Here is a 14,860-nt window from a genome sequence, read left to right as displayed (position 1 = left end):
TATGATAGAAACACATATTACTAATAATAATAAAATAAGGGCGTGTGGGACCGGCTTGGGCATGGTCGGCCAGCTGGGGCTCGGTCCCGTGAGTTTTCCCTAATTTTATGTATTATTTCATGATTTGAAGGAAACATCATGAAATCAAGGAATTTCATGGGATGAAGGAAACATAAAAAATAATAATAATAGAATAAGGGGCGTGTGGGACCGGCTAGGGCCCGGTCCAACGAGTTTCCCTAATTTTATATTATTTTTCGTGGCTTTAAAGAAAAATCATGAAATTAAGGAGTTTTCATAAAATTTGGGAAATAATAATAAAATAATGAGGAATCATGAGGTGTGGGACCGGCCATGACTAGGGCATAGCCGGCCGGCTAGTAGACACGGTCCCACGACACCTTTACCAATTTTATATTATTTCCTTGATGCGAAGGAAACACCATGAAACTGAGGAGTTTCCTTAAAATGAAGGATATTTGTTCAAATGAAGAAATTTTCATGAGATCAAGGAAAATAATAAAAATATGATAAAATATAGAATTGGGCGTGGGACTGGCCACGGCACGACCGGCCGGTGGGCCCAGTCTCCCAGCGCCTTGATTAATATTTTATTATTTATTATTTTTGTTCCTTGCATAGGTTCATCGTTCCTTCGTGTTTTTGGAATGCTCGTTCGTGCATTTAGATGCTCGTTAGTGCATTATTGTTGAGTATTTTTGGTCGGGGCTTACTCGATAGTGGCTCAGATGGCCGTGTGTTGAATATTTATTACTAACCCATGGAAGACTGTTGGGAAGAACCATGGATTGAAGTATGAAATATTATGGAAAACATAGAATACTTTCCAGGGATTCAGTTAATGAATATGATGATTTAAGAATAATTAATTAAATGCTCTATACTAGTACGATCGTCTAGGAGCATTAATTATTCATGAATTGAGTGATATGAGCTTGTTGAAGCGTCATACTTCTTTTATATAGTCAGGGAAAACAATTGTTACATCCTGAAGACGTTATTGCTCTATACTAGAAGGTGAGATGTCTAGGAGTCGTCCAATCTTTCGATTCTATATATAAATAATTTCTGAAATTGCTCAGTATTCATAAGATATGTCGTTGCCTCAGCTGAGAGACTACTCATCTACATATATTCTGAGAGACAGTATTCTCAGTCAGAGATCTTTGTGGCATGAGCTTTCACGCTTTCGATAAGAGACATGAGCCTCAATACTCATCTAATTGCTGGATCAGGAGTATGTATAATTATGGGTTTACGAATTTACCCTTTGTCGAAAATCCACCATCTACAGGCCCAAGTATGAATTTTTGATGATGGTGTTAGTTTGTGTATGTGGTGCAGGTTGGTGGTGATTGAAAAATGATGTGTTCATTATCACTGTGAGATACCCAAACTATTGATCTTCCTCTTTTTGGGTTTTGAAAATGTATTTTTATTCATTATACTCACGTGCACAGTTAACTCTAGGTTAACGACAGTTATAACGGAGCACTTATTATCAATTTAAAAGGAGGTAATGCAAAATATCCATCTTTTTTGAGGAGGAAATGCAAAATCCCCCCCAAAACTAATGCAATATAAAATCAATAACCCTATTCTGTACGTTTATCTCACTAATAACTAATAAACAACTAACTAAATTAGGATAATTTAGCCATTACTAAAAATATATAGATAAAGGATTCTTCATTTTACTTCATAATATCTCATTTTTATTGTTTAGCATCCCCCAATTTGTAGAGCTATTTCCAAAATGTGGGTTCATAATTTAGCCATATTTCTTTGTTAGAGTTTCTTTATTTATCCGTAGATGAAAACTGGCACATATTATTTGGATTTTTTTTGCGTTAATTTAATATATATATTTTTTTTCTGGAACATAAAACCAAAAGCAACCACCTAGAATGATTTGGGAAAAACCGAATAAAAATTCCAATCTTTCGATTTGGGAAGAAAACCGAATAAAAATTCAAAACAATAGGGTTATTTTTTGCATTAAATTAAAGGGAAAATTATCGTTTGGTCCTATTTTATATGGTCCCAAGTTAGTTTGGTCCACCAACAAAAAGGGAATTCTGTTTGGTCCCTATTTATTAAAAAATATGAAAGTATCTAAAATACCATTTCTCTCTCTTATTTTCTTTCTTCCTCACGTGATTTTCTTTTTTGGTTTTCTCCCTTCTTTATTTTCACTACTAATTTCTCTCTCTTCCTAACATTAATAGATAAAACCTTAAAAATTAAATATCTCTCAAAATATAAGTCGAAAATTTATAAATTTTATATATTCGGAAAGGTCTCGCCGAGATCTACACAAAGAGTACTCATTATACTATGTTTCAGAATTTATTTATTTTTTGGGTATAGTAGTAGTTTATATCCGAGAATGAATACTATTTTAGAATATGGTAGTTCATTCTAGTTCTAGTTGTTCATTTCGTAGAATGAACTCGTATATACTTGCAATTTGTTTTGTAGAATAAAATCATAATAGTAGTTCATTTTGAACAATGAAGTTGCAATGGTAGTTCATTATTATAGTTCATATTATAGAATGAACTCGTGACAGACGTTCTTATTTTCAAATGAACTCATAATGGTTGTTCATATTGTAGGATTGATAATCCATGTTGTAAAATGAACTCGTAATGATAATTAAGAATGGTAGTTCATATCGTAGAATGAACTCGTAATAGTTGTTCATTATTGTAGTTCATATTATAAAATGAAGTCGTAAATGGTAGTTCATATTATAGAATGAACCCGTGATATGTGTTCATGTTGTAGAATGAACTCGTAATAATAGTTCATTATACCAGTTCATTTTGTAGAATGAACTCGTATGTTATTTAATTCTAAGAGTTCACTTTTTAGAATGAACTAGATAGTATGATAGTTCATTAAAGTAGTTCATTTTGTAGAATGAACTCGTATAATAGTTCATTTTATAGCTAAAAGAATAAGGTAAAAATTAAAAGCCCCGAAATATAGCAGCAATGGTACTCGTTGGAAAGCTCTCATCGAGAGCTTTCCGAAGATATAAAATTTATCATTTTTGGACATATGGTTCAAAAGATATTTCTGTTTTAAGTTTTCATTTATTTATTTTTATTAAGAGAGAGAAAAAAGAGAACCACTTTGAAGATCTTTGTCATAAATCTTATAGTTTAGGTAAGCGCGCAACAAGCTGCGCGTCAAGCCCTTTCTGAATTGCAAAACCTATTCTTTGGAAAACAGACTCTCTCAAACCGGGAATCATGACATTATTGTTCATGACTTTCTGGACTACTTTTAGGAGTCCAACCACTTCTGGAGCTAAAACAAGCAAATGTATCAAAAGCGAAGGGAATAAAGACATGTCCATTATCATGACATACTTATTCATGTTTCACTATCTTACCTGAGGCAGCTCTCAATGCTGCTTGTCCAACAGTAAACGCGCCATGTCCAATGTCTACCAACGAAGAAACCCCAGTGAGGTCAATACATGCGTGTTTCCCGTTAGCCCACCCAAAAATAAGAACATCAACTGGCCTAAGCGTTGATCTCCCCTCAAGTGGATCTGTCAAAAAGTTGGAAACCGCTTCTTTCTTTGAGGAGATACCGACTCTCCATAATACATCATACAAATCATCCCTCACATGATCATGTCTATATTTAAAACCAGGGTCTAGTTTGCAATGAACTGCATGTTCTTCGTAGGCATCCAAACACCCTATGAAACAAGCAGCACAACATGAATCCTGAGGGTATAAAGGGATCATCAATCTATATTTAAGGATTGCACGGTACTCCACGGGTGACATCTTTTGTCCAAGGCCCTCAATCGGAATAACAAGGAGAAAATCCTGGGCATGCACTGCTTACAGGCAACCAATAACTGCTTTTTGTCTGTCTAACTACTCGTAAACCATGTCCATATCTTTAACTATTTTACCATAAAGAGCAGTCGCTAAAGTGCTTTGCGATTTTGGTGGTGGTGGGGTGGGGGTGGGGGTTCTTTATTGGTAAAGCTGTTAAAGTCAAAATCAGGGAGAGTAACTTGTAACATCTTCAAAGCCTTGTGGAAATTTTCATCCATGCCTTCCACATCCCCTACCCTTAATATATGATTCTGTAATCCTCAGGTTTGGACACGAGATGCCAGAAAGGCATATTAGGATGCCTCACTAGCCGTATATAAACCAAATCCTCTGTATCTAATTGGAAGAGTGGATAGCCTCCATTGTAGCTCTCTAAAGAACGGACCCCCACAAACAATTATGCCCTCTATCACTTCCCTCAAGCCTTTATCAAAAATGTCTACTGCCTCCATAATGTATTCCAGTTGGCAAATATGGAGTCCAAAGAACAACTTGGAAATGCCCATGCATGCACGTAGAAGTAATAATTCACTCTGCGGATCACGGAGTTTGGATAAAACCTACATCAGTTCAACTGCCCTCTCTGCTCTCTTAATTGCAAGCCCCCTCACAATCCCATCGTCTAAACTGACTGCGCCACCCAATAATTTCACCCCGTCACGTGGCCTTGAAATATCAGCTGGAAACAACCCATCAGTTAACTTTCGTCCATCACAAGAAGGCCAAAAAAATTCTGTTTTCTTAATATTCAATATGAGCCACAATGCAGGCCCTTCTATCTGGACGATCGTAAGTGCTTTTTCCACTTCTAAAGTGTCACCAATAACAGCGCCATCATCGAGGTACCAAGCTTGTAAGGATAAAGTGCATCGTTCATTTATTTTTGTTACAAGATGATGGAGCACCAATGAAAATAATAATAGCCCCAAAGGGTCACCTTGCTGCACCCCTGTAGATGAATAAATGTAATAGTCCCCCACGTACAATCTTTCAGACTGACCATATAAGTATTCAACCCACGACGATATGGATGGGCATGGCTTGCGCACCTCAAGAAGCATGGCTGTTTGGTCAACTAGGTTGAAAGCATTTGTAAAGTCCACGGTTAACATAGTAAGGATATCATCCCTCTGGTGTTTACTAACAAACATGTTCACAACATGAAGGATTGCCTCCGCGCCTCCAGATACACCTACCCCAAACTGGACGTCTTGTAGGTACGTTGCCATGTCTTTACCTACCCCTTTCATATCCACTTTGAACACAAGACGACGCCAAATCGTGCCAACAACAATAGGACGAATGCTCTTTTCTGGATTAAGAAGAGGCGTTAAAGGTGCTGATGCAATGAATTCTGCGAGGTTAAGTGGGCATTTCCCAACAATCCACAGGTTAACCATCATTGTTATCGCCGCAATTTAATCAGCAACAACAGTTGAACCTTCCCCGCAAAAGGCATCCAAGAGATGTTGTGCTCGAAGACCATCCCTTCCACATGACGTTCCCTTAGGAAAAGATTTAATGCATCTTAGAATAGTCCCCTCTTCTGCTACTAAAGGTGTCTCATGTAAGGGGATGGTTGGTTTCTGCGGAGGGGGCTTTGTTGGTTGTTTATCCTCCAGTACTTTCCTTGTATTCACATTGTTTGGTGCCACCCCTGATGAGCTAATGACCTTCACTGCAGCTGTGATATGCCCATCTGAAACTTTGCGTAAACAAGTTGTTACATTGGTGCCTAATATACTTTCCTCCTCTTTGTCATCATCGCGCACATCACCTCCTGTATTTGGTACCTTTAAAACCTCCCTTACAAGCCTTTGTATCCCACCAGGTTCCCCCCAGGTTGCCAAAGCTTTAAGTATTTGTTTTTGCTGGAGTGCTTTACGATTCCCGGATTTGCATTCAACTCTACCCTTAGGGCGAAAAACCCTCAACGTACAACGAGGAAGCAACAAAATTTAACCCAATTCACAGAGGATTTAGGTTCCGCTGCTACTTTATGAAGTGACGCCTTTAGAATGTGCGAGAAAGCTAGTCGAAAACCCCTCGGAATACTTTGGACAGTACGAACTGGAGCTCTGAAGACTGCGTCCAAAGTCTCCACAACTTCGTTTTCGTCCAACTGAACTACACCTTCCTACGAGCAGGGACGGGGTACTCCAACAATGACTTCAACCATATCTGCGGAAACCTCACACACTGCAGGTCGAACCTTAATGTTTCCCTCATGTTTGCACGCCCTACTCCAAGCCTGGATGGACATACAATCAAAGCAAATCCACTGTTTTAGGGTCCTCAGAGTATTCTCTAAACCAGCAAAAATACCCAAGTCACCCCGTATGGCTTGCTGCAATGCATTCTTCCATTGCAGAGATGCAGTCTCTTCAAATGAGGAATTAAGCATGAAAACCCCTTAATCCCCATTCCCCCATATGGACAGCCATGAAAGTCTCTGAAAGGGCATAATAAATACCTCTACCCGCAGAAGTCATTTAGGCACAATATCAAGCAGTTTGAGCTTCCCGTAGACAGCATAAACTTAGTTTCCACCGGATGGATAACAAGCAGTTGTTGTAAACCGGGTGTATGCAGCCAATAAGATGAAGAACTATAGAACCAAAAAACTATCTGAGATTGAAGAACTACGAAGAACCTAAGAAAATAATAGACGTCGTTCATGAGAAAAGAATCGACATGGCCAAACAAAAAGAGAAACAAAAGAAAATAAAAATAAAACAAGGACCCTAACCCTAACCACACTCTAACCCATCGAGTTGATGGTGGTGGCGGTAGGGAAGGAAGAAGTGGTTTACAGGCGAAGGTTTCCTTGGTTTTTCAGGCGAAGGTAGGGAAAGAGAAAAAAAACAAAAAAGTATTTCTGCCACTATTAAAGGACTGTGACTCATTGATGACATCATCCCGTATGGGTATTGTCCACCCTAAGACCAAACAATAATATATATTTAAGAAAATGACCAAACAGATAGTTGATTAAGTCAAAAGGACTAAATGAACTGTAATATATTATTCTTACACCAAGTCTAGAGACACCGCGGAAAATCACCGTGAATTGTCCTGTGCCCAGGTGTCGTGCAAGGTGGACAACTCACATGGCATTCATTTTTTAATATATACTTATTTTTCTCTTTCTTTCTCTCTCAAAAGAACTGTATGCAGATAGAAAATGGTGAACCAAGCGATTCTTTTTTGTTTTGTGCAGAAAAATGGCGACTTTTTTTTTTTTATCAAATCTGCACTAGATTCAAATGATTAAAGTTATAGTGAGGCGGATATAAGATGGAAATGAAAAAGATGGTGTGAACTTTGTGATCTTAGGTGATTTTTTGTGCAGAAAAATTACTAACTAAAAACAATAATTGGGGATCTGAAGCCGGTGAAATATTGGGTTGTGGTTGTTATATGCAATCAAATCAAAATTGGCTATTCTCAAATCAAAAAACTAAAATATAGAACTTTAATCAAAACCCAGTTGTTAGATTGTGGAATAAATTTGGATTTTGTTTTGATTTGTATGACTTGAAATCGGGATTTGAGATATAACAAGAAACCCTAGTTCTATCTATACTAAGTTCTGCAACATCTTAATTTGATATATAAGCAGTGGGTTTTTTCCCATTTGAAAACCATATTTGTTCTCATGATGAATTGACAGAGATAGGAAAAACATCCTGAACCTTCAATTCATCCTTCTGATTTAAAAAAATAATAATTATACATAATCATCTTGAAAACTATCATGATTGTTATTGCTTGGAGAAGATGCTTTTTGGATTTGAACCAGGTGATGATCCTCAACTAATTATCAGTGATATTATTGTAGTTGTAACAGAATTGAATCATTGAAAGAGAGAGGGAGAAGATTTGACCAGTGTAGTCAATATCGGCCGTATCGACCGATATATCGGGGATATTTCGGATATCGGCCTTGGAGCGGTAGGATAAGCATTGTATCGGCGATACGATATCTTGGCGATAATATCGTCCGATATTAGCCGTATCGGCCGTATCGCGATATATCAGGGATATTTCGTGATCCTATTTTTCTTGATGAGCATGATGAAAATGATGAATGGTTGGATCCACAGAACTTGGAAGACTTGGCTGTAGAAGGTGATAATGTAACTTTGGATGATTTGCAAGATATTATTGGTAAAGAAAGTCGGCTAGTTGGTAGTAGAGGTGCATGTAGCTCTCGAAGTAAGTTTACTTACCCAACCGACTCTGAGTATGATGGATATGATACTGATCAATTGATGCTAGACACAGATTGTGGACTACTTGATGGAGTTAATGGAGTTACTGAAGATGATGATATCAATAGTGGCTCGTATGATTTTGAATAAGACTGTAATATCCTTGTTTAATTATCATTTTAGGTAGTAATTTTAAAATTGTTGAAGTTACTCTCCTGTTTTTGGTTTGAACTTTTAACTTGTTTAATTACCATTTTAGGCAGTAAATTTTTAAGTTGTTGAAGTTACTCTCCTGTTTCTAGTTAAAACTTGTTTATTTATCATTTTAGGTAGTGAACTTTAAAGTTATTGAAGTTACTCTTGTGTTTTTTGATAAAATTGATGATAGCTATAAAATTATAGTCTCTAAATTTGGAACCGATATTATACCGATATTTGAACGATAATATCCCCGATAAAAAGTCGTATCGGTGTATCGGTCCTGGCGGAGATAAACCGATATCCGATATTAACTACACTGAATTTGACTTTAATTTGCTACGCTGGAAATCCACCTCTCTTGACACGTAAGCCACGTGATAAATCACGGGAATTCCTTGGATGTGTCTAGACTTATTGTTATTCTTAGGACCAAATGGTATTTCCTACTAAATTATTAATTTAATTGTAAAATAGGTCAACTAATAATGAAAAGGAGGTAGTTTTATTTTTTTATAAAATTTTAAAACGATTTCATTGTTGATCACTGGGGATTGAAACCCCAATCTCTGGTCCCCAATCTCTGGTTTCGTAGACCAGTAGCGCCTTACCCACTGGGCCATGAAGTCTTGTTGGTAGTGCGTTTTTTTAAATTATTTATCACACCGAATTCAGAAATCCAAGACTATGAGGAGGGGCATCTATATTCTGGTGATAATAACAGTAGCATTCAATCCTCTAGCCTGTATCAGTACTTTAACATTTCAATCCGATTCGTCGACCAGAAGTACTACAAATGAGACTGAAAATAACCTAACACAACTTTTTTTTCCCCACTTGATAATTTGGTTGCCAATGTCTTGCATCCTTTCTCTGTTGCCCATTACTCTGTTAAAATCTGTGGGTTTAAAGCTCCTTTATTTTATCGTAGCTCTACTGGTAAAGGTTTCAGATGTACACCATAAGAAGTAAACTCTCTGTAACAATGGCTAAACAAGTGATTTTTGATAGATGCCGACTCGTGATCAAATAATGAGTCCAAATACTTTACACGTGCAATGGGAACTCTGAGTCCAATAGCTCCATTGCATAATGCATAAAATAAAAATCTCATATTAGAAGAACGAGTAGATATTTCCAAAATAAATGCCAAGGGTCTTCAGGTTCGAACACATTTTTATTGAAACTCATCATTATTATATTCAACTTCGCCGGATCACCAATAATCTCCACAATTGCAGTTTCCATGAACAAATCTGTGGTATCTGTTAGCATCACGAACAACAATTTCTCTCTTTATCACTATACTCATACACTTGAAAGCCTCATGGCAGTCCTTACAAATCCTCAAATTCTTCAGAATCCTAAGAGCTTTACCCGGTGGTGCTGCTCCACTTACTACCCCAAACGCCAGCGCCAACTTTTCACTATGAGACCAAAGCAACTCTCTCTTATCCGCTGCTTCCATTTCATGCAACTTTTCATCAACTGCCTCTTTGTGTCCCATTTTTTTTTATCTCTTCCCTCAACTCTGCTAACTTAGCGTATATCTCATTCATCCTTTCATGGTTTCTATCCCCAGCTAAAAACACATGAACTTCGCCTTGAAATTCGATCCAACTCATCCCACCTTCCTTTCTCACTCCTCGCCGTCTCATTAGCTTCCTCACTTCTGCCACTTCAGCCCATTTTCCTGCAGCTGCATTTACATTAGCAAGTAACACAAATGCTGAATCATCACGTGGGTTATGTTGCAGTAGTCTTTGAGTTACTTCTTGAGCTACCTCTGATGCACCATGAACAGCACAAGCAGTCAATAATGATCTCCACACAGCAGCGTCGGCTTCAAATGGCATTTTCATAGCCAGTGCCTTAGCTTCCGCAATCCGTCCATCTCTTGTCATTGCATTTATAAAACATGTATAATGTTGAAGCTGTGGTTCAACCCCATAATCATCTTTCATACAACTCAACCATTTTTCAGCTTCATGAACTGAACCAGAATTACTACAAGCAGTAAGTAACGCAAGAAAACTGTACTCATCAGGAGAAAAACCTCTGAGTTTCATGTCATAAAACAGCTTAATCACAGATTTTTTATCTCCTTGTTGAGCATAAGCTCCCATCATCGAATTCCACAGAAAAATATTCGCATTCGGTAATGACTGATTAAAGATATTACGAGAATCAGCGATGAGACCACATTTTCCATAAGCATCAACCAAAGCATTACCCACAACAAGATACGTATGAAACCCAGTAAGTATTGTATGTGCATGAATAATTTTACATTGTTCAAGTGCTGCTTATTCTGCCGTTGCACGAAGCGCACCAGAAATACCATACATATTTGAACTAACAGTAGAAGAATTATTCATTTCAGAAAATAACTTAAGAGCTTTTGAAGGTTGAGAGTTTTGAGCAAGACCCACAATCATTGAAGAATAATAAACTTCATCTCTTTCAAGAATTTTATCAAACACTTTCAACGCTTCGTTTGGCAACGAGCATTTTGTATAGAAACTGATGAGTGATGAACCAGTATAACACAAGTTACAGAGGGAGAGTTTTAGAGAGACAGAATGAAGTTGAATGCCAATCTGTAGTGTCGAGAGTGAAGCACAGGTTTTGAATAGAGGAGCTAAAGTTCTTTGGTTTGGTAATGTAGGATGGCGAAGCATGGAAATGAAGTGATGAAAGGCGTTGCTAGTGTTTATATATGATGAAATCAGAGCTGTCCATGATACAACGTTAGGTTCAGGGATTTGATTAAACACACGTTGAGCATAAGATAATTTGTTCGATTTGGAATAATGTGTGATTAATTCATGGAATAAGAAACGATGTTCTGATGCAATTTTAGATTTAATAGCCTGGGCATGGATACACCGGGGATCTCCTCGTCTTGATTCTCTGTCTCTCATTTCTTTTAATCGAAGTTGCAAATTTTTGAAAATGGGTGGGAGTTACTCCCCCCAAAACTAGGGCTGTTCATGGTTGGTTTTGGTTCGGTTTCTAGCCAAACCAAAACCGAAACCAATATTATTGGTTTCTAAAAATCTAAACCAAACCAATCCATTAACCATTGGTTCGGATTCCAAATGGTTCCAGTTGGTTTCGGTTTGTCCCAGTGGTTTTTGGTTAACCAATAATTATGTCAAACCAAAAAAAAATACACAAATTTACAGATAAAAAAATCGTAGTTGCCGATAGTATTGGTTTACACAAATATACAAACAAAAAAAAAATCAAGAATAGTTAAAGCTTACTCTAATTCTAGAGATCAAATGAAGATATATAATATATCTTAATTTAGATATTGACAAATAAAAAAGAAGGAAGACGGGAAGAAAAAAGTCGAGTGGCAGCAGCTGTAGTTGGGGGTGGAGAAGGGAGGCGGCTGAGAGAAGGAGAAAGAGAAAGAGGGAGAGTATCATAATGAAATATTAGATTTAGGGTTTCTATTTATCCTCTAAATTAATGGGTAGAATCTAATACTTTTAAATCGACGGTAGAAATTAAGTTTAAAAATTAATCGGTTCCCCAATGGTTTTTGGTTCGGTTTTCAGGTCAAACCAAAACCAAACCAGTAATGTCGGTTTTTCAACATCTTTTACCAAACCAATCCAAATCTAAATGGTTTGGTTCGGTTTCTTGCTTATTGGTCTGGTTCGGTCGGTTTCCAACGGTTAACCGACACCATGTTCATCCCTACCCAAAACACTCCAACTCTCTCCTTCGATTTCATCCTAGAGATCTTACCATTAAAATGGTTGTAAATATAGAGTCGCTGGTCAATTAGAAGTTAAAACGATTCTAAGGCAAGAGAAGATAAAATAAAAGTCGCCTACATAGATCCCAAGGACAATTCCTAGGGAAATTGTCATTTGAAACTCAAATGGATGTGAAGATGAGTTTTGCCACTCGCTAGAAAAGATCGAAGGTCTGTCAAGCGGCAGCTTCCTAGCAGCTAAGTCATTGCCGCTAAGCGACAGAGGCACTGTTACAGCGGCAAAGGCTTTGTTGCTAGTGGGGAATAACATTTGGTCCCCTTTTCATTGTGCTTTGGATTCTCTATTCATGTCCTCCAAAGCCTGCTCTACCCTTTCTCCGGTCCTCATTTCACATTTATTTATTTTGATTAAAAAGGATATATTAAAAGGTGTAAAATATGTACAAGACAAGATCAGCAAACCAAATCATCACCAGCGAACCTAATATGATTCATCATCCACCACTTGACCCAATTGCCATCGGTGAAATTCAAAGCGTATTTGATATGTCGGCCACGTCAACACCACCACCTTTGTACTTGGGAGTCCACTTCAAAAGTGGAAGATCATTAACACGTATGTCTCTTCCGCTACTACAAAGAATGACCCGTAAAGCGAATGGATGGAAAACGAAATGCCTCAATCAAACATGAAGGTTAGTACTCATAAAGACCCCGCCCATCTCTACTGCAAATCACATCATGCAGATAAATCTTTTACCCGCACATGTTCACAAGCAAGTAGACAAAATTTCTAAGATTTTTTGTGGGGCCACGATGCATTATTCAAAAAGCTACATCCTTTTGATGGGATAAATTGACGAAACCCATGGGGGTGGGGATGATGAAAAGCTTACACACTATTACTAAAAAGTGTTTGGGAAGTACATGACCAGCCTGACTCGATTTATACATCCATGAGTAGAGAGAAATATTTCAAATAATGAATCTTTTTTCCAATCCAACCAACCCCAACCTCGGCTAGCCCGCTTTGGAACAACTCACTCCTCTTCTTTCTTCTACCATACCCCATTTTTTCCCACAAAATAGGCAATGGAAATCCTATTTGGACTACTTCCAACTGGATTCTAGATCACCCTCTCTCAACTAAACCAATGCCAGAATTTTCCTATAATATCTGATCTTATCAATCCAACTTCAAACTCTTGGATCCATAACCGATTTACACAACTCCCATAATTGGCTATGCTCAGGATTGTTAACATCCACCTTCCGCAAGATGGTCCGCCAGACAAAGTTATCTGGCCATACACAAAATATGGAAAATATACAGTTAGCTACAGATATCATATGCTCATTCATCATTACCCTTATATTTCAACCACAAATCAGCTACAACCCTCCAATCACATCTAGACATTAAAATGCCCCAAAAAATATAGTTTTTCTTGTGGAAAGCTATCAATGAAGGCTTACCTACCTTCATCTTATCACATAAAATTCACCTTACTACCTCCAATCTATGTCCTAGATTTAATTTATCTCCAGAAACAACTGAGCATATCCTTCTCACATGCGGTACGCTAGAGAAGCTTGAGACCTTCTTTTCAACCATCATGAAGCAGAATCTTCCTTTCAGCACCGAAAACCTCAACCGTCAAATTAGCAAGGAATGATCTGATTAACAAGGAATGATCTGATTTATAGAAGGAAACACAAACCTCATTCCGATATAGTCAAATTAGCCAACCACTTACATCAGGAGTACAACTAGGCGAATCCAGCGGGTGGAGCTTTTATTTGCAGAGACTGGACAACCACAATTATTGTCTTAATGGCCCAAACTTAGGGGATCACAACAGTGCTGTTAGCAGAGATATGGGCACTATTCATGGCTCTAAGAACGATCACACTTTACCAATGGACTAAAATCTACATTGAATCAGATTTCCAGACTCTAGTTCATTTCATCAAGCAACGGTCAGAATTGTTAGGATTAAGACCTTAGAATTAACCTCTCCACTAGACACTAATAATTCTTTGGATCAATGTAGAACTAAAGAAAACAGAAATAAGATGCACTGAACGAAAAAAGAAAGACACAAGATTTAACGTGGTTCGACAATGTGCCTACGTCCACAAACAGCTACAATCAACTCTTATTATAGAACAAATTACAGAGAATTAAACCACAACTATGACCAGCAGGATGCTGTTCACAAACACCAAAATAATTCTCTATGAACAAACGTTCTAAACCCTAAAATTCTCTGATTGTGAGAATTCTCTCTTACTTTGTTGTGTGTGTTTCCCTAAGTCTTGTACGCTTATGTATATAGGTTACAAACTTGTCTTTTAAGTATATGAGTTATACTAGGAAACCTAAACATAGCTAAGAAAGGAAGCCTTGAGTTTAACTAAATCAGGAAACTTCTAGATATACCAAAATAAGGAAACACCTAGACGATTCTACAAAATTCGTGAACCTTCCTAAAACATCGACAACCTCTGACAATTCTCCACCTTGCCGATGTTTCCACCAAACTGAGTTGATCTTAAAAACAAGTTAACCGTAGCCTCAAATGCCCCTAGGGCCTCAAGAATGAGCAACATTGATCAAGCTGAGACACTTCTCAAACTTGACCTTCGGAAGGACTTTCGTCAACATATCTGCTGGATTATCTTTAGTATCAACCTTCAACAGTTTTACTAATCCGTTATCAATCACTTATAGAACCTTGATAAAAAACATAAATATGCTTAGTACATGCATGAAAAACTTGGTTCTTAGATAAATAGAGAGCACTTTGACTATCACAGTTCACAAC

General features: G+C 37.5%; 1 pseudogene; it reads right to left on the bottom strand.

The window, feature by feature from the left end:
• Window positions 1–9,412: 9,412 nt before the first annotated feature.
• LOC113319509 lies at window positions 9,413–11,232 on the bottom strand (annotated as a pseudogene).
• Window positions 11,233–14,860: the final 3,628 nt, after the last annotated feature.

Source organism: Papaver somniferum, chromosome 10 (genome assembly GCF_003573695.1).
Source record: "Papaver somniferum cultivar HN1 chromosome 10, ASM357369v1, whole genome shotgun sequence".
Classification (NCBI taxonomy): Eukaryota; Viridiplantae; Streptophyta; class Magnoliopsida; order Ranunculales; family Papaveraceae; genus Papaver; species Papaver somniferum.
Note: the sequence above shows the minus strand (reverse complement) of the source record. Positions and strands in the feature narration are given on the sequence as shown.